This window comes from Ahaetulla prasina, chromosome 3, assembly GCF_028640845.1.
Source record: "Ahaetulla prasina isolate Xishuangbanna chromosome 3, ASM2864084v1, whole genome shotgun sequence".
NCBI lineage: Eukaryota > Metazoa > Chordata > Lepidosauria > Squamata > Colubridae > Ahaetulla > Ahaetulla prasina.
In genome coordinates this window covers 100,621,268-100,643,397 of record NC_080541.1, presented here as the reverse complement: position 1 = coordinate 100,643,397, position 22,130 = coordinate 100,621,268, and positions in this window count along the sequence as shown.

The window sequence follows — 22,130 nt, the reverse complement described above, 5'->3', positions numbered from 1 at the left end:
ATGTCCAGTGGCTTAAAACCCAGAGAAAGAAACTTAGGAAGGAGCTGCCCTAATGGATGAAGCAGTTAAAAGTGACAATGGGAAATTCATATTTTCATTCTTGCAAGATTCTGTTAATGTAGGCTTAAAATAAAGTAGACTTAGTTCTAGTCTGTTTCCTGTTTGGTTTCTTTGGGAGAACTAACAGATATTTTTGACCAATGGACTCAGAAATTAATTTTAAGAATATGTGATACAAGATATGATGGTATCCATCCATATCAGATAGATGGTGTGTTAGTGAAGTCACAGAAAAAGAACAAGCTGAGCTGGGTAAGATTGAAATTGATTGGAATGTGGATTTAAATATGAGAAATTTTAAGAATGAGATGAAAAAATGATGCACTGGACATACAAATGAAATCAATTGATGTTTTAACATTTAAAGAGGATATACAAATATCAAACCAGAAATTTATTTGGATAATAAATATTGACTTTGTATCTGAATGGTCTAAAACTTGGCAACTCCAAATCTCAACCAGCAAATGCTCAGTCTTACATATTGGAAAAAAGAACCTAAACACTAAGTACAAGCTTGATGGACATTATGTTACAGATGACCCCCACCCTGTTAAAGACCTTGGAGTTTTCATATCAAATGATCTAAGTCCCAGAGCCCACTGCAACTACATTGCAAAAAAGACTTTAAGAGTTGAAAACCTAATCTTGCGTAGCTTCTTCTCCAAAAGCACTACGCTACTAACCAGAGCATATAAAACATTTGCTAGACCAATTCTTGAAAATAGCTCGACTGTCTGGAACACATACCACATTTCTGATATCAATACAATTGAATGTGCCCAGAAATATTTTACAAGAAGAGTTCTCCGCTCCTCTGAATACAACAAAATACCTTATGCCACCAGACTTGAAATCCTGGGCTTAGAAAATTTAGAACTACGCCGTCTTCGAAATGATCTGAGTTTAACTCATAAAATCATCTATTGCAATGTCCTTCCTGTCAAAGACTACTTCAGCTTCAATCGCAACAATACACGAGCACACAATAGATTTAAGCTTAATGTTAACCGCTCCAATCTTGATTGCAGAAAATATGACTTCAGTAACAAAGTTGTTAATGCTTGGAATAAACTACCTGACTCTGTGGTCTCTTCCCAAAATCCCCAAAGCTTCAACCAAAAACTGTCTACTATTGACCTCACCCCATTTCTAAGAGGTTTGTAAGGGGCCTGCATAAGAGCACAAGCGTGCCTACCATTCCTGTCCTATTGTTTCTTTTCATTATATCCAATTGATATAGTTATTACATACTCATACTTATATATATGCTTATATATTGTATAGTAATTCCATGTTTATGCTTATATATACTGTGTGACAAAATAAAATAAATAAATAAATAAAAATTAAAAAATAATCTTTTCTTACTGGAAATACAGAAGAAATATTTTAAAATTTTGAAGGATTTTCTGAAAAAGGACAAAAAAATGAAAATAAAGCAAGTTCTAAGATGGTATTTGAAGGGAATAAAAGTTATGATTGTTAAAAGTGTAGGGAAGGAATTTAGAATTATTTTATTTGATCAAGATTAAAATAGATATTTAATTATTTCTGGTAATCCTTAATGAACTAGTGCTGGTAAGGAATGAAGAATACTTGGGATTTTGTTTATAGTTAAGAAATGAGACATGGGATAAAGAGACTTTGTTGTATTTTAAGAAATGGAGATAAATTACTAAAATTGTTTATATTTGTGATGAACTTATACTTTTTTCCTTTCTATAGTTTTTATTTTTTCTTATTATTCTTATATTTATTATGATTATATTATTTTTATTTTTTCTCATTGTAATTTTTTTCTAAACAATATTACAAGAAAAGGTATAATGTAACTTATTCTGTATTCTGCCCATAGTTTTTCATAGAACATTTTCCCACCTGTTTTTAAAGAAGAGGTTTTTCATAATAACTAAGGCAGAATATCAGCAAATAGCCCGAGCCTGTAAAGATGAAGTGAGGAAAGCTAAGGCTCACAACGAACAAAGGCTAGCGACAAAAGTAAAAAATAACAAAAAAAAGCTTCTTCCAACATGTTAAAAACAAGTAAAAAGTCAAGGAAACAATTGGTCCATTGCTGGGAGAAAGTGGCAAGAAGGTGACAAGCAACAGAGCAGATCTACTTAATTCATTTTTTGCATCTGTCTTTACACAAAAGGAAAAAACAATCCAACCTATCAAAAACAGCACCACAAAAAACAGATTAGGAACACAAGTTAAAATAGGGGGAAAAATGGTAAGTGAACACCTGTCTACCCAAGACGAGTTCAAATCACCAGGACCGGATGGATTACACCCCAAGGTTCTGAAAGAACTGGAAGACAAGATCTCAGAACCACTGAACTATATCTTTCAAAGATCCTGGAGAACAGGAGAACTGCCAGAGGACTGGAAAAGAGCTGATGTAGTTCCCATCTTCAAAAAAGGAAAAAAAACAGATCCAGGAAACTACAGACCTATCAGCCTGACCTCAATACCAGGGAAGATTCTGGAAAAGATAATCAAGCAACGAATCATTGAACACCTAGAAACAAACAAAGTAATAACCAAAAGCCAACATGGGTTTGTCAAAAACAGATCATGACAGACTAATCTCATTGCATTCTTTGACAAAATTAGTGGACCAGAAGAATGCTGTCGATATAATTTACTTGGACGTCAGTAAAGCATTTGATAAAGTAGATCATAACCTACTACTAGATAAAGTAGAAAAATGTGGGTTAGACAGCACCACCACCAGATGGCTGAGCAACTGCACTCAACGTGTAGTCCTCACTGGAACTACATCCACATGGAGGGAAGTATGCAGTGGAGTACCCCAAGGCTCTGTTTTAGGCCCAGTACTCTTCAACATCTTCATCAATGACTTGGACGAGGGGATAGATGGGGAACTCATCAAATTTGCAGATGACACCAAGCTGGCAGGAATAGCCAGCACTCCAGAAGATAGGCTCAAGATACAGAAGGAACTTGACAGACTTGAACATTGGGCGCTATCTAACAAAATGAAATTCAACAGTGAAAAAAGTAAGGTTCTACATTTAGGTAAGAAAAAAAAACAAAATGCACCGGTACCGTATATGTGGTACTTGCTCAATAGTAGTAACTGTGAGAGGGATCTTGGAGTCCTAGTGGACAATCATTTACATATGAGCCAGCAGTGTGCAGCAGCTGCCAAAAAAGCCAACACAGTTCTGGGCTGCATAAACAGAGGGATAGAATCAAGATCACGTGAAGTGTTAATACCATTTTATAATGCCTTGGTAAGGCCACACTTGGAATACTGCATTCAGTTTTGGTCGCCACGATGTAAAAAAGATATTGAGACTCTAGAAAGAGTGCAGAGAAGAGCAACAAAGATGATTAGGGGACTGGAGACTAAAACATATGAAGAACGGTTGCAGGAACTAGGTATGTCTAGTTTAATGAAAAGAAGGACTAGGGGAGACATGATAGCAGTGTTCCAATATCTCAGGGGCTGCCACAGAAAAGAGGGAGTCAAGCTATTCTCCAAAGCACCTGAAGGCAGGACAAGAAGCAATGGGTGGAAACTAATCAAGGAGAGAAGCAACTTAGAACTGAGGAGAAACTTCCTGACAGATAGAACAATCAATAAGTGGAACAACTTGCCTCTAGAAGTTGTGAATACTCCAACATTGGAAATTTTTAAGAAAATGTTGGATAGCCATTTGTCTGAAATGGTGTAAGGTTTCCTGCCTGGGCAGGGGGTTGGATTAGAAGACCTCCAAGGTCCCTTCCAACTCTGTTATTATGTTATAAAGTTAAATGTTCAAGAGATTCAGCATTAAGATCCAGTTTACATTACAGTAAAGGCCAAGATGTCTAACTTCATTAAGTCAATAAATTAAAGAACTCTGGTCACATCCATGAAATGTCAAGTATACTAGCAAGCTGTATAGGTAGTAATCAAGTTACAACCAGTCGCTTAATAACTCCCAAAAGTTACTTATGACCCATTTTCAAAGTTACAAAACACATACACCTTGCAGTCACATGATCACATTTTGGGTTCTTGGCAATTGGCCCACCTTTATGGCTATTTGCTGCATTCTATGGTCATGTGACTGAAATTTGTTGCTTTTTTTTGCTGATTTCTGGCATTTACATTTGGTTTCTGGCAACAAATGCACATTGGGGGGAAATGATTCATTTAACAATTGCAACATTTGCTTCATGACCATATCTTCTTTTCTCCCATTCCCATTTCATCCTAATTTAATCTAGCCACTCTATGTCACTCTACAGCTCCTGAAAGCTTAGACTCTTTAATAAAATTTGATAGTTGGAAAAGGTGCTACTAGATTCCTGGGATATGCATGTATGATAATTTTTTAATGAAGGACAAAGATGTATTATTCTCAAATCTGAAGATTTTTTGCATAGCCCCTGTATCTGCTTCCAAAATAATATTTCTAAAAGCCATTCTGTCTTTCTTTTTCTTTCTAACATTTTAAGATTTCCTTGTTGTCTTTGACTATATTCTTTGCAATTAACATTTTTTTCTTATACACTTTATGCAGTATTTTTCTCTCCTCATTTTTTTCAGCAATCAAATTTATATGCATACATACTTCTTCATAATTCCCAGTAGGGTAACTACATTTTTTTACCAATAATCAGAATAGGCCTGGTAGCATCTTTTATTTCATTATAAAAGCATACACTTCTGTGAACCGCAGCTAATCAGATGCATATAAAATTGCTTATGCTTTAATGCATTGGCTTATGCTTGATTTACAGTACAGTACCGTAGGCTAACACTGCAATCCTCCTAGAATGATCACTCTGTAACATAATTCTCCCTGTTTCAATCAGTTCCCACATCCTCTTTCTATATGCCCACTTTCTATTCTCATTGTGTTGGGAAATTAAATATATTTTAACATTTTCTCATATAGGACCCATGCATTTTCATACTTTTTCCCTGTAGCTATTCTACTGTTATTAGAATAGAATAGAATAGAATAGAATAGAATTTTATTGGCCAAGTGTGATTGGACACACAAGGAATTTGTCTTGGTGCATATGCTCTCAGTGTACATAAAAGAAAAGATTATTGTGGCTTCATGTGCTTCATACTCTCTATTCCCTTTTCTTCCCAAGATCCACTCTTGACAAAATGAAAAATTACTCATCACCTTTGTATCCATCTCTAAGTCTTACAGCTTTCACTATAAACAAGTGAATAATCCTTTCAGATCTCTATTCATTCCTTTCCCATGTGTAGGTAATGGGAACACCATTCTTATTAAGTCTTGGATCTTCAAATGATTCAGTCACTTTTTCCATATTCTAGTGTCTCATTTTTTCATGAGTTACAAACTATAGAATATTTTTTTCCATGGATCTCATGCTTTTGAGAATGTTGCAGTTTTTCCCAAAATCTCATGTATGGTTTCTTCTTTAACTGCCATTCACTGCAGCATAACACCAACTCATAAATTCCAATTTTTATATTCCACCTATTATCCCTCAATGATTCTAATTCATTATTTCTGACATACATGTCATCCCTTTCATTCATTTCTAATTTATTTTCATTCTTTTTTAATTAATAATACCAAAAAAAGGGGTGGACACAAATTTAATATTCAATCAAAATAGAGGGGAAAGGGACCTTGGAGATCTTCTAGTTCAACCCCTTGCTCAAGCAGGAGGCCTTATACCATTATAGACAAGTGGGTGTCCAACATAAATGATGGTGATAGTCAAAGAGAAAGGGGTGGGGAAAGAACACTTAAAAACACCATGTTTTAATTTAAAAAGAGGGTGAAGTGATATCGTGGTAGGTGAGATATAGGTTTTATATTGTGAATTTTTACTGCTGTAAACTGCCTAGAGTCATTGTGTGTAAGTTTAGTGGCCATATTAATTGAATGAATGAATGAATTGGAAAGATAAATATATGGCTCAATTTATTCAATGGATTGAAGACCTGTTTGCACTTGTCACTTACGAACAGATCGTAGACATCAATGGTGGCTTGCTCCTGGTTCTGCCCGGTTCTATAGGACCGGTAGTAAAACTGGTGGGAGGCTCCGCCCACCCACCCCGACGTCATCAAGGGGCTAATGCAGAAACGCATGCATTGCGAACCAGTAGTAAAGGTAAGTAGAACCCACCCCTGGTAGACATAGATATTTTGCAGACAAATATAGTGAAAAATGGGAGTGATTCATATACTAAGTTAAACAAAAGAAAATATACATGTATTAATTATGCATATATGTGTGTGTGTGTGTGTGTGTGTGTATTTATGTATGTATGTATGTCTTCGGTTATTCGGGTTTTCTCCTGCGTAAAATTGGAAGTGTCTTGGTGACGTTTCGACGAAATCCCATTCGTCATCATCAGGCTAGGTGCTTACAGCTTCGTATTTCTAGGAGAAAATTTTTCTCCTAGAAATATGAAGCTGAAAGCACCTAGCCTGATAATTATGAATGGGATTTCGTCGAAACGTCGCCAAGACACTTCCAATTTTACACGGGAGAAAACCCGAATAACCGAAGACCTACATACAAACACCCGCAAAAACCTCAGAAAACCTCAGAAATATATATATATATATATATATATATATATATATATATATATATATATATATATATATATATATATATGTACTTGAATAATTTTTGCATTACATAAGTATATACAGAAGTGTAACTGTTTATTGTTACAATGACATAATTTTTTGACTACCCTTTCATACAGTTAAACCTATAGTTTCGTTTCATTCCTTGCATATGTGTTAATCAACCCTACCCTAGAAATTGAGACCATATTAATTCAGACCTATTTTGTCTTTCTCCTTTCTCTTAGCTTTCAAATCACATTTTTCTTTTTTGTTTTATGCTCTTTACAATTTATTCCATTCAGCATTCAAATCAAACTATTCACATAATGCTATTTAGTAAGTTAGACGAGATGCAGACTAGATTACCAGCCTTAACTGTATGTGTGCCTGTTGCAGCATTGTCAGTCAATGGTAAGGACAGTGTCAATAGTTTAGGACAATTTTGTCTAATATAAGTACACCAAAGACCATTTTTAATCCAAGTCTACTCATGCTAAGTAAACTGGAATTTAGAATCGCTAATCTTAAGACTACATAGTAAGCTAAACTTCTATTGCTCATACTTCATCAATTGTACATATTTGCAGAATATTGACACAAATGCAAAATACTGAGGAACTGCCGCATCCCACTGGGACTGGCCTATCACCAGCGCTGGCAGAAGAGTTGCAGGCCCTTCGGCCAAGGAATTTTGGATTGCAGGGTCCAAGCTTACTCCTGCCATTTGGAAGATCTTACCCCCTGAGGTGAGATTGGTTTCCACCCTCCTGAACTTCTGTAGAGATTGAAAATCTGGCTCTGCCAGATGGCTTGAGGCACTAATGGGAGAGCATCATATTGGAGGTGGTTGATGAATTAAGAGGCAAACCCTCCTCCCCCCCGGCACATCCTGTTCTCTCCTTCCTTATCTTTTAATTATGATTTTATCTGCATTGGGGCATGTATTGTTATTGTTTCAGACATTTATATGTTATGATTTTAATGGTTTAGGCTGGGTATCGGCAACCTGCAGCTCTTTTGTCCCCCTGCTGTAGCTCCCTGTCAGCTGAACCCACCATTGGCTGGCCCTGCCCCTTGCCTTCCCCTCCCAGTCACTTCTTGCCTGGTATGAGAAGGTAAGGGTGACAGCAGGGAATGGAGACTTGTTCCATATTCCAGAGCAGGAGCGAAGCACTCCTGTACTTGCCTCATCTCACAGGTGCTTCTTCTGGCCCTCATTGGTGCTGTGCGCACCTCAGTTGCTCAGGGAGACACATAACTTGCTCTCCGCCCTGAGACACTGGCCCAGCTGTGGCCGAAGCTCCGCATCATAATAGGCTCCAGGAGGAAAAGGGGACACCATCTCCCCCATTGTGAAATGCACTAAATTTAACTGTGCTGCGCAAGGTGCTGCAAGAGCAGTGGGCAGGCCATGGAGGCAGCAACAGTGGCCACAGTGGACGCAGCCAGGCCAAGCCAGTGTCTCAGGGTGGAGAGCAAGTCGTGTATCTCCCCGACTGACCGAGGTGCGCATAGCACCAACAAAGGCCAGAAGAAGCGCCCACAAGATGAGGCAAGTACAGGCGTACTTCACTCCCGCTCTGGAATATGGAGTGAGTCTCCATCCCCCACCATTTCCCTTACCTTCTCAGGCCAGGTGAGGAGTGACTGGGAGGGGAGGGTCAGGGGCGGGGCCAGCCAGTGGTGGGTTCAGCCAACAGGGAGCTACAGCAGGGAGACGAAAGAGCTTCATTTATCTGGGAACCTGAAATGACTCTTGATTTAAATCATATGGTAAAAAGTACCCAAAGAAGAAGAAAAAAACATCATAAAAAAAACCCCACAAAACCCAACCCTCACCTGTTTTTGGAAATGGTTCAAGAGGGAACACACATACACACACACCCCAGGGAGAGAAACAGAGAGAAATAAAGAGAGATGAGACAGAGACAGAGACAGAGATGAGAGAGAGAGAGAGGGAGAGAGGGAGAGAGAGAAAGAGAGAGACAGAGAGAAAGAGAGAGAGATACACACAGAGAGAGATACCTGTTTCCCACAGAAAAAACACCAGGAGCCACAAAACTTGGGTAGGCATGGCTGGAAGGATCATGTGACTGGGTGGGAGTGAGTAACGTTTTGCGGCTCCCGGTGTTTTCTGTGGGAAACGGGTCCAAATGGTTCTTTGAGTGTTTAAAGATTGCAGACCCCTGTTTTAGGCTGAAAGTCACTGTTCGTTAAGAAAGGGACGGCAAATAAATTTAACAAATAATAAATTTAATAAATAAATAACATACCAGTTCATTGAGTGACTGTTCGAAGTTACAATAGCACTGAAAAAAGATACTTATGACAGTTTTTCACATTTATGACTGTTGCAACATCCTTGGCAACTAATTCATATTTATGACAATTGCAGTGCCCCAGGAACATGTGATCACCTTTTGTGACCTTCTGACAAGCAAAGTCAATAGGGAAGCCAGTTTCACTTAACAATTGCACTGATTCATTTAACAACTGCAATAAGAAAGATTGTAAAAGGAGGCAAAACTCACTTAACAAATGTCTCATTAGCAACAGAAATTTTGAGCTCAATTGTGGTCATAAGTCGAGGACTAGCTATAAGTAAATTCATCAACAATTTTTTGCTCTGTCCATATACAATTGTGCAATTTGTTATTAAATGTGACCTTTTCATGATCTCTTTCATGTTATCCCCTAGTTTCTATGTCCTACTAAGTCAGTAACTAAACATAAGCACAAGTAATTGAAATGATCACACATTCCTTTCTTGTTAATCTCATTCTTTCACTTTTCTTGCCCTGTAGTTTGTGCTGTCAGCCAAGAATCCTGTCCTCTGTATATGTAAAATGCAATGCTATTAATTCTGCTATCATATTAGTGAATAATCACAAAATCAAATTACTAAATTAATTGTCAGGTGCAATGCATCACTTTTTTCATTACTAGTTAGTCTAAGATTCTTTGCAGAACTGACCATAGTGTATTCAGTATTTGCGACAGTAGGAAAACAATTGTTTAAAAATGATTCTACTCTGTACTAACACAGACTTTTCAAATTTACTGTTGATAAAATTGTTACTGATAATTTTCTAATATCTTAGATTTTACAAGGTTGAAGTGTACCCAGAGTGTACAGTTTTATTGTTGAGTCAGGGGATGAATGTCCTCAAATATTCCCTGTTGGTCAAGGAACTTCAGAGCCTTCTCTGTTGCAGAATCTGCCATCTGGAACATCATAATCCCAGAGGTAAGATCTGCCTCATCCTTTTGGTCTTCCTTAAAGGCCTTAAAACGTGGCTCTGGGGCCCAGATGGGGCTTGTCATCCTGGAGGTACTTAGTGGATTAAAAGAACCCCCATCTACACTCTGTTGTATACCCCTGCCATCTAAGCTATTTTTTGTTAATTATAATGAATTTACTATTTTAGTGTTTTATTCTTTTGTAATATAATTTTATTGTACATGCAAATGAAAATAAAGTAGCTTTTTATAAACAACTCATGAAAAGAGTAATGGACTTTTCTTAAGAATAATAAAAAATCAGCCATATTGATCTTTTTAGATGCTTTTGACAATTTGAGCCTGTCTTTACTGTTTTTTGAAGCATAGAATAAATAAAAATGCTGTGCAGTATTAGAATTTCCTCAAGTGGAATGTAAAATAAAATCAAGAGAAGTTTTAACAATAGAAGAATATATTTGTCAATGGTTTTCTTATATACAATTATCAGAAAGATTTAAAGGCTTACGTCAAGTGCCTGATCTTCGGACCTTCCGTTGTGAGCTCAAAACACACCTATTTATTCAAGCGGGACTGGCATAATAGTGTCAAATTTTAATTTGGGGTTTTATTAATATTTTTAAAATTTTAAAACTAAATTTTAATATTCAGCCTTTTTGTAATTTGCTAGGTTTTAAATGTTTTAACTTGTATATATTTCGTGTTTTATCTTGGCTGTACACCGCCCTGAGTCCTTCGGGAGAAGGGCGGTATAAAAATTTAATAAAATAAAATAATAAATAATAAATAAGATAAAATATTTTATGGTTTTGAACAAATGTAAGACTGAGTTTATAACACAATTGCAACAGGCACTATAAATACCACACAAAGAACAACACACACTCTGCTAGAGAGAAGTTCCCTGAAGATGGGCTCCAACACAAGTCCAAAAGCTCAGAAGATAAAACTTCTGGTCCTGGTGACTGACCCAGATTGGATCCTGAAACATTATCCTGGGATATGTATATTCACCTTCATTTAAATAACAGAATTGTGTACTAATGATGAACATGTAATTCCTAGCAGGTGTAAACTTTTGCTGAAATATGAGACAGAAGAAGAACAAGTGAGAGAATGTATGATCAAATGGATAAAAAAAAATGGTTAACATATACCTATGAGAAATATCTGGTTGAAAGGATTGAAATTTACATTATGTTCTAAACGTAAAGAGAATGTTTATAAAATTTATACAATAAAATGTTTTTTTTCGTAAAAGGTTACATTTTTTAATATGAAACATATTTTATAAAATGAAACCTTAGCACCGTCATTCCAACATTATAAAACGTTACGTTTAATGGACACGCTAAAGAAGTGCAAGAAATTTAGATACCAATATACGTATTAATTCAGAAGCTTTTAAGAGACTAAAGTACAATTGAAAACAAAGACTTTCCTTTTGGGACTACTGGACAGGTAATTATAAAAATATGATGGAACTTTGTTTTTATACATGACAATTGAACTAAAATTATTATTATATACAGTGGAAATGCTGAACATTACCCAAAATGCAAGAATGATTGATGAAGATGAAAGAACTTGCAGAGATGCTTAAATTAACTTTTTTAATTAGAGAAAAGGCAGCATGTTTATGACTGGAAGCCGCTTGTAGAATTTTTGCATGAATCAGGAAAAAAAAATGAATGTATGACTTATGGTTTCAATGATTACCCAAAAAAATGGATAACAATTTTTGTATAAAATTGGATAACAAGAAAAAGTGAGTTTTATTGTGAAGATAGAGTAAGAGACAATTTTGTAATCGTATTTGCTGCAAAGGAAATTGGAAGCTTCTTTCTATTTCTTTTTTATCCTTTCTGCACTTTTATTTTTTTTCTTTTTCTTTTTTTGTTCTCTTTATTTTGTATTAGTTTATATTAGATACTATGTTCTCTTTAAAACTTTTAAAAGGTTTTTATTCATGCTAAAGTACTTATTATATACTGTATATGTTTTGTACATCTCATAACCTTCCGCACTATTTGAGTAGTATGATCAAATCAATATAATGTAATAAGAAGAAAATATTTAAGAAGATGGGCATTTATTAGCCTGTAATCCTAGATATATTTTATCTTTTACCCACCAAACTGAACAAGGCTTTTTTCTGAAAACACATCAGCAGCTATAATTAATAATTGCCTTGAGATAGCTGAATTACAGTAAGTAGTACATTCCTGCAAAATAGATCTATGATGAGTCAAGAAAGAAATTAGGAACTATTAATGGTCGCTTTTGTTTCATTATTTTGTTGCTGTAATTGAAAATAAGTCTAGAGAAATAATTTCAAAATTGATTGGGAAGGACATTTCTCTATCTTACCTTTGCAGGATATAAATAAAGTTTATTTATACTATGCATGGCATTCTGAAATAAGAAAATTACACACAGAGAGAGAAAGAGAGAGAAATTTGCATATCTCTTATGTATAATATTTCATCTCAGTTTCTCTACAGTACTAAAAAAAATCAGCTGTAAACCCTTGTTCTCATACAATATACTATAAATTATCCATTACTCACTCTATGGAAACAGTGGTTGTAACTACATATATTATCACTAAGTCAAGATTTCTTTCTGCCAGAATTTGCTCAGTAATGCAGTTGTGGAAAATAGCTTTTGGCCAATATGTGCTTTCTTTTCCTCTCTGTCACCAAATACTGTGTACCTAATAGCAGTAAGTGTTAGATTCGGGCAATAACGAGGCAGGAGACCAGGATAGTGACAACAGCTCTTTACTATATGGTGAACCCAGCAGCCAGTGCTGGGAAAAACCTCTCTTTATATACAGTTTAGCCGGAGGCTTCAACCAATCAGCAACGTGCTATTTTCCCGCCAAAACTTTTAAAGATACATTACACTCCTTCCCTCCCAGAAAACACTTTACCACTATTTACATAAAATTAACATCTTATTTTTCAACGTAATCACGCAAGTAGACTGGGCGTCTCCTGACTCTTTCGGACCTGCGCAATTCATTCTCTGGGAGTGAGTCGAGCTGACCGGAGGGACTGTTTGTTCCTCTCAGCTCCTCCTCTAGGCCATCCGGCCCTGGATTATTTGCAGAGTCGTCCCTGCTGTTTTCAGGAGGAACCGGTTGGCGTCGCTGGACCTCCTGGAACTCAGATAAGTCCCGCGTTAACCCCGGGTTTGAGTCGGTTGTGGATTCCGACATTGGATAGTCAGGGCCTGTTTCGTCTGATTCTGATTTACCGGTTATGCGTTTCCTTATTTGGTCTATGTGGCGCTTCCATACCCGGCCATCCTCTATCTCTACTAGATATGATTTTGGTCCTGTTATCTCTAGGATTTTCCCTGTTACCCAGGTCGGACCCTCGCTGTAGTTGTGTGCCCACACTAGGTCGCCTACTGCCATCCCTCTTGTTTTACCCTGTGCCCCTTTGTAACCGTCTGGTGTGTAGTTTGGGTTTAAACGGTCTAGTGGGCACCTGAGCTTCCGACCCATTAATAACTCTGCCGGGCTTCTGCCAGTTGTGACACAGGGGGTTCTGTGTTGGACGGCCAGGAAGGTATCGATTTTTGTTTGCCAATCGCCTGGCCTGATTCTGGACAATGCTTCTTTGCGCCCGAACGAACGCTCTGCAAGGCCATTCGTCGCAGGGTGGAAAGGCGCCGAGAGGACATGCCGGATGCCCTCTGCCAAGTACCCTCAAACTGGGTTGCCGTGAATTGCGGGCCGTTATCGGAGACTAACGTGTCGGGCAACCCATAGGTTACAAATAGGTGCCGTAGGACTGAAATCACGGCATCGGCTGTCATGGATCTCATGAGAATGATTTCCAGCCATTTGGAGTAGGCATCGGCTACTACCAGAAAGGTTTGGCCATGGAAGGGCCGGCAAAATCGATATGGATCCTAGACCAGGGCCCTGGGGTCTCTCCCATTCCCGAATCGGGCCGTTGGGGTAGCGGTCTGGACTCCTGGCAGGCCTGGCATTTCCTACCCTTTCAGCAATTTCCGAGTCCATTAAGGGCCACCACACATAGCTTCTCGCTAGACCCTTCATTCTCACGATCCCTGGGTGGCCTTCGTGAAGGAGATCCAATACCTTTTCCTCAATTTCTCCGGGATCACCACTGATCCCCCATAGCAGGCACCCCTTGAGCTGAGAGTTCCCACGTTTTTACAAACTCTTTAAAACGCTCGCCCGGCGCAGCGGGCCAACCTCTTTGTACCCAACCAATTACAGTTCTTATTGTAATGTCCTTGTACGACGCCCGAGCCACCTCTTTGGATGTGACTGGGCCAGAGTCCCAAGAGTCAATTAGTAGAACTGGTATCCCCGGAGTGGGGTCTTCGATAGTCTCTGGTAACGGACATCTGCTCAGGGCGTCCGCATGCCCTAATTCCTTCCCTGGCCGGTGTAGTAATTTGTAAGAGTACGCTGCCAGGAAGATAGTCCATCGGGTCAGTCTGGGCGAGAGTGCTACGGGCGTTGGGCGGTCGCCTGCCAACAGACCTAGCAAGGGTCTATGGTCCGTGATGATTTCAAAATCACGACCAATACATATTCATGGAATTTCTTTACGCCGGAGACTATAGCCAGGGCTTCCTTATCAAGCTGGCTATAATTCCTTTCGGTTGATGACATGGTTCGGGAGTAATATGCAATAGGGGCTTCTGTGCCATTTGGTAACCGGTGGCTGAGTACAGCCCCCACCCCATAGGGAGATGCATCGCAGCTTAACACTAATGGCAGCATGCCATTGTATTGGATAAGGAGGCTGTCACTCGATAGGAGATTCTTTACCCCTTCGAATGCCCTAGCTTTCGCCTTTCCCTAAGACCATGCAGCCGTCTTTGCTAGTAATTTATGCAGCGGCTCGGCTACTGTTGCCTTATCCCTTAAGAATACGGCGTAGAAGTTGACCAGACCTAAGAATGCCTGTAACTCCGTTTTGTTCTTTGGCACCGGGGCCTTCCTGATGGCCCGTACCTTGCTCTCAGTGGGGTGAATCCCTTCCCTGTCTATCCAGTAGCCCAGGAATTCCACAGACTCAACCCCGATCTGGCATTTGTTCAGTTTAACTGTGAGACCGGCAGACCGGAAAATGCCCAAAACATTTCGTAGCCTTGCCCCTAATTCCTCTAGATTCTCAGCGGATACCAGTACATCGTCAAAGTATGGTACCACCCTGGTAGGCCCTGCAATAGCCGCTCCATTAGGTTCTGAATAACCCTGGAGCCACACTAACCCCAAACTGTAACCGGGTACACTTAAAAGCCCTCTGTGAGTCACAATTGTCTGCGCTTGGCTGTGCTGCTATCTACGGGCAGCTGTTGATAGGCTTGGGCCAAGTCTAGCTTGGCAAAACTTGCCCTTGCCCCATTGAGTGCAGTAAGTGCTGTACCACCGACGGGTAAGCACTCTTTGCAACGCTTTGTTAAGCGTTGCCTTATAGTCAGCGCAACCGGACCGACCCGTCCGGTTTGACTGGGGTGACTATAGGGTCTCCCACTTAGCATGGTCAACTGGCACTAGAATTCCTGGTTTACTAGCTTGTCCAGTTCCCGGTCAATCCTGGGCTTTAGGGCTAACGGGACCCTCCTAGCCTTTAGACGGATAGGGGCAACTTGGGGTCTAAGTTAAAGAGATAGGGGTCCCCGTGTACTTGCCCAGGCAGTCTCTGAAAACGCCCCAAATTCTTTCACGAGTGCGTCTTTGAGGTTGACTTCGTTTCTGAAGATTCCAGTCACCCCATGCCCAATGCTCGAACCAGTCCAGTCCCAACAAGCTTGGCAGGGTCCCATCGACTATGGTGATGGGCAGAGTTTTCTTGTATTGTCCATACTCGACGTGGACGGACGTTACCTCGAACAGGGATGCGATTCCCTTGGTAGTCTTGTACCTTTAATTTCTGTGGTTTCAGCTTGCGCTTTGCGATGGCGGGTAAGGCTTTCACGAGTGTCCCAGGACATGATCGTGATCGATGAGCCGTGTCCACCTCCAATCGGCACGGCACCCCTCAATCTTTGCTTTGTAAAGATTTTTTCTCTAGGCGTGTTGATGCGTGACCCACTCTCACGACAGTCTGATTCAACCGCGCCTTTTTAAACTGACCAATCACGGGCCGCTGCTCCCGCGCCTGATTGGTCGGTTTGAATTTTTGGCGGAAGGTTGGGGTGCTCGACAGACCTGTGCTAGGTGCCCTTCCTTCGCATCGCCGACAAGTTGCATCCTTAAATCTGCATTGTTGTCGTTGGTGTTGCCCTCCGCAACTCGTGCAGTCACCCCGGTCTTCTTTCTCCGGCCTCCCGGTGTGGAAGACTCCTTCCTCCTCCTCACCCTCCGATTCGGCCTGGACCTCTTCACTGTGGGCCGGGTTTGATTTCGTACCAGCTGTTGGTGCGACCTGCTTTTGTAGGGTTTCCGCCGCTTGGGTAGACATCTCGTGGGCCCTGCCTTCGTCCAAGGCGTTTGCCAGCGTAAGGTTGCTTTTAGACAGCAGGCGCCCCCGCAAACGGATGTCCCTGACCCCGCGGATGAGTTGCTCCAGCAATGCCTCATCCAAGTCTCGGTACTCGCAATGTTTTGAGGCTTTCCTCAGGGCGCCATGTATGCGCTGATGGACTCGCCTCTGCTGTCTGCGCCCCGACCAACCGCTGCACATACTTGGACGGCGTTGGTGCATAATGGGCTTTCAATAAAGTCTGCAGAGTTTGCCACGGTACCGACTGTACCGGCGTTGGCTCGCCAGGATTCTGCGGTGTCGAAAACTTCTGGACCGCAGTGGCTCAGGAAATACGCTCGCTTCCTGTTGTCTGAAACTCCTTGAAGTTCGTTCGCCTCGAGGAAACACTCAAACGAGCCATGTATGACCCCATTTTCCTTAGCTGGGTCGAATGGCGCTGGCGGTGTGTAGCCGGACATCGCTGCTTTCCGCCTTGTTTGCTGGGTTCGCCTTCCTGGTGAGTTCAGCTCTTTCCTGGCGCTCTTAGCCTCGAGATCCCACCTTCGTCGCCAGTGTTAGATTCGGGCAATAACGAGGCAGGAGACCAGGATAGTGACAACAGCTCTTTACTATATGGTGAACCCAGCAGCCAGTGCTGGGAAAAACCTCTCTTTATATACAGTTTAGCCGGAGGCTTCAACCAATCAGCAACGTGCTATTTTCCCGCCAAAACTTTTAAAGATACATTACAGTAAGTAAATATTTTTCTATGTATTTGTTGGAACTTTAGATCTGTGAACATAGTTACATTTTTTTGTCTCTGTGCTTATGAGGTTGATCTTTTTGCATGATTGTCTTTACAGTATGTACCAAAATACATTAAAAAAGACCCCTAACACTAAGTACAAGCTTGATGGACATTACCTTACAGATGACCCCCACCCTGTTAAAGACCTTGGAGTTTTCATATCAAATGATCTAAGTGCCAAAGCCCACTGCAATTACATAGCAAAAAAGGCTCTAAGAGTTGTAAACCTAATTTTACGCAGCTTCTTTTCCAAAAACTCTACACTTCTAACCAGAGCACACAAAACATTTGCTAGACCTGTTCTTGAATACAGCTCACCTGTCTGGAACCCATATCACAACTCTGACATTAATACAATAGAACGCATCCAGAAATATTTTACAAGAAGAGTTCTCCACTCCTCTGAAAACAACAAAATACCTTATACCACCAGACTTGAAATCCTGGGATTAGAAAATTTAGAACTCTGCCAACTCCGACAAGACCTGTGTTTAACACAGAGAATCATCTATTGCAATGTCCTTCCTGTTAAAGACTACTTCAGTTTCAATCTCAATAATACAAGAGCAAACAATAGATTCAAACTTAATGTTAACTGCTTCAATCTTGATTGCAGAAAATATGACTTCTGTAACAGAGTTGTTAACACTTGGAACGCACTACCTGACTCTGTGGTCTCTTCTCAAAATCCCAAAAACTTCAACCAAAAACTGTCTACTATTAATATTGCTGGCAGGAAAAACATGAAGGGGGGAAAAAGCAAGATTTGAATTGGAAGAGCAATGTAGTAGGGGCTACCTGTGGCATCTCAATGGCTAGGAAGAGGAACTTGGGTAGGACACAAAACCACTCAGCATAAACCAAGAGGATGGCCACTACAAATTCGTTAAAGCAAATTTATAAGTCATCTTCTTTTAATGATTTCAAACGGAGATTTGTGCCCTAGGATGAATTTAGGTGCCCCAAAAATCCAAATCATACCTAATATTAAATGCAACTTTTATGTTTTGTAAATGTAGTATTTACATAAACATCCTCTATTAAAATATGAATCATTTTATGAGACTATAGTTTCATTATTAAAAACTGGATTTGTTTTTATAGCTGCATTTGGGCCACAGATGTAATTATTTAGTACCAAGCTGCTATTCTCTGGCTCATTATCTTCTCCAGTTTCCATGGCCTATTGTACTCCGTCAAGAGTACTGCTCTGAGACACTCTGCCAAAGTGTACACCTAGGGAGCAGGTGTCTTGATAAATGCCAACTTCCTTATGTTCCCAGCGGATGCATAGATGCACCTGCTGATTGCAATTTCACCTATTGCACCAAGTAAGCACTTGTGACGGTATAGGAAAACTTCTTTTTAAAAAATTAGTTGCAGTCCCCTCTTCACTTCTGCCTTTGGTTTCTATCTTAGATCTGTCTGTATAACCCAATGGCTTGGCTTCAGAACACCTTTAAAACCTGGTATTTTTCATCTGAATCTTTCCAGAGAATTTACTGGCAGGGAGTTATATAAATGAACAGCATCAATCTATGTATGCATTTTAATTTGTAACAATATTATATATTGCTTACTATGTACTATAGCAGGGGTGTCAAACTCGTGGCCCATGGGCTGGATGTGTGCTGGCCACGCCCACCTCCATTTTAGCAAAGGAGAAAACAGTTGCGAAACATCATGTGACGACAACATGACAGTGTGAGCTTGACTCCCCTGTACTATAGTATTATAGTACTAAATTTACCATGTTTATATAATATACTGTACACATCCAGAGTAAGGATTAAGACACCAGACTAGAAACCAGGTGACTGTAAGTTCAAGTCCCATTTTAGACATGAAAGCCAATTGAGTGACTTTGGGCCAGTCACTCAGTCAAACCGACCTCACAGGATTGTTGTTGGGGGAAAATAGGAGTAGAAAGGTGTGTTTTTGTAAAAAAATAATAATAGGTGAAATATAAATAAATAAATTAAAAGCTTCAATAAAATTATTTTTTAAAAAAAGAAAAAAGTGACCTTTATATCATAAAGATAAATAAATGGGACTGTGACAGTGTGTAGAACATGGAAGTATTCTGGGGTTGGAAAGGGAAAATCCCCTTCAAAATCTTCCAGATAGCATGTGCTATTGGATTTTAATCTTATGGCATAGAGCAGGGGTCTCCAACCTTGGTCCCTTTAAGACTTGTGGACTTCAACTCCCAGAGTCCCTCAGCCAGGAAAGCTGGCTGAGGAACTCTGGGAGTTGAAGTCCACAAGTCTTAAAGGGACCAAGGTTGGAGACCCTTGGCACAGAGCTCCCTACTTCAATCCTCATCCAGAATTACTACAGTATATATATTGACGAGAAAGAAAGGGCCTGGTGGGTGAGACGATTGTAAGCATCTTTTCTCTGTCTTTCTCTTCAAATTTCTATAAGGTGCAAGTAATTTTTTTTTTACTTTACTTTTCATTCACATTCTTCACTGTGGAAAAGTTCAACTTCTAACCATAACCTTACCAACCATTGAGTGCTGTCATGCAATGTTTCAGATAGAAGTTATTTTTTTTAAAAAAATTAAAAAATGAAAGAGGTGAGATTTCATGACAGAGTACAGATATTTTATAAGATTTCTGTTATTTAAATGAAAAAAATAAATAAATAATTTTAAGATGCTATTATTATTCTGAAGGTCAGTGGATGCCATCTAGTGGTAGTGCTGACCTCTATAATGTCACACACACCCCTAGAACATTATATTTGCTTTCTTTCCCCCTACCCATAATTTTATATGCTATGTACTTTGAGTAGCCTACTTCATTTGTGGAAAACAAAGTTAGTTTGCCATAAACAACATAGGAAACTATTCTATTTAGTAGTAATTTCTCTCTGGGGATTTACAAATGCTGTTACATTTACTGAAAATTACCTTGGTGTGATTAAGGCTGTTGATTTTTTATTTATTTTTTTACTTTTTTGTAGCTCTGGATGAATGAAAAAAAGAAAAGTATTCTTCCTGCCCAGCCTGAAAGCTTATCTGTTATTGCTATTTAAGCTATAATAATCTATTTATTTTGAGGATACTTTTCTAACCTTTTTTGTGATATCAGAACTTTGAGAGGGTAGTTTATTTATTTATTTATTTATTTATTTATTTATTTATTTATTTATTTATTAAATTTCTATGGACCCTCAACTCAACCAATTGACACTGGTGGCTTACAATCCTAAAATTCTAAAACAATTACAAAACATTAAAACAGTAAAAGCATCCACATACCCACACACACACAAATACAAACAGCAGCTGGGTTGATTAAACAAATAACAGTAAAGTTACTGTATAACCTTAACACTTTCCAGGCCAAAATACATCTTCCAAGTTTTTAACGCCTTCACAAAAGGCGATCAGGGTTTGGGCCATTCTAATCTCCAAGGGGAGAATATATCATAAGGCAGGGGCTACAGCAATGGAGGTCCATAGTCTAATTCCTGCCAGCCAACACTTTTTGCCTGAGGGGATATGCAGCATGCCTAATCTGTTGGATTGAGTTGGATGAGTAGAAACTCTTGGAAAAAAATCATCCAAGTAACCCAGTTCCAAGCCATGTAAGGTTTTAAAGATGACAACCAGCATGTTGCATTGCACCTGGAAACACACAGGCAACCAGTATTGATGTTACATGTGCCATGTAACTGCCACCATTTATTACCTTTGCAATTCACCGCTCTTTTATACCCCTGCTAACAACCTCAAGCTCCAGTATTACAATGCTCTAAATTATTAGGAGTGTCTGCAGAAGAATTTCCAGTACTGTGCTGCATTTACTTATTTTCTTTCACCCTTTAGTGTCCTTATGAGTCCTATAAGCTCAGGAGATTTTCTCATGGGCAATAAGAGAGAAGATATATTGACACTCCTTGCCCTGCTTTACTAGTGGATATAATTATCTGGAGAGATGACTTTATAAATACATAAGAAATCTAATATATTTCCATATTAGTACATTTGATGTTAGAAGAAAGAATATTTTACTGGGTGTATTTTGTTGATAAGAATTCTAGCTTTCAGGACCCTCCATTTTATTTTCACTTCTTCCTTTCCTCCTTTCTTCCCCAGAACAATGATTGAATATTCTGAGACAGTCTAGACAGTCTTTTCTTTTCTTCTTTTTTCTTTTCTTTTCTTTTCTTTCTTTGCTTTTATGTACACTGAGAGCATATGCACCAAGACAAATTCCTTGTGTGTCCAATCACACTTGGCCAATAAAAATTCTATTCTATTCTATTCTATTCTATTCTATTCTATTCTATTCTATTCTATTCTATTCTAGCTGCTTTTTTAAAAAACCTGCAAATTTTGGTATTTCATCAGGCTTGCTGATTTTTTCCCCTTGTATGTTTTTTGAATATTGAAGTGTTCACAAATACAAAATGAGTTCACAATCTGTACAAGAGACAATACCTTTTTTTAAAAAAAGCTAAATAGTTTCTACATTTTCAGGACTTGGTTCTAGTGTAATTGTAGTTTGCTAATCTAACTCAGCATCTTCTATGTTGACAAAAAAATGGATTTTGAGGGTTTCAGAAAAAGGACTTTCCCAGTTAGTGTGGAAATTCCTGCACGCAAAGCATTTCTTTGAACTGGACCAGGCCTCTTCCTTGTACACCTGGGCAGTTTTAATATTTTCAGATAGGGGTCTGATATTGTTGAGATAGCTACAGAAAGCAAAAATATCAGCTGTGTTCTAGTAGAGACAAATATATTGATTTAACTCTTGAGGGCCTCTGGTGGCTCAATAGACTAAGCAGTCTGTTATTAACACAGCTGCTTGCAATTACTGCAAGTTCAAGTCCCACCAGGCCCAAGGTTGACTCAGCCTTCCATCCTTTATAAGGTAGGTAAAATGAGGACCCAGATTGTTGGGGGCAATAAAAGTTGACTTTGTATATAATATACAAATGGATGAAGACT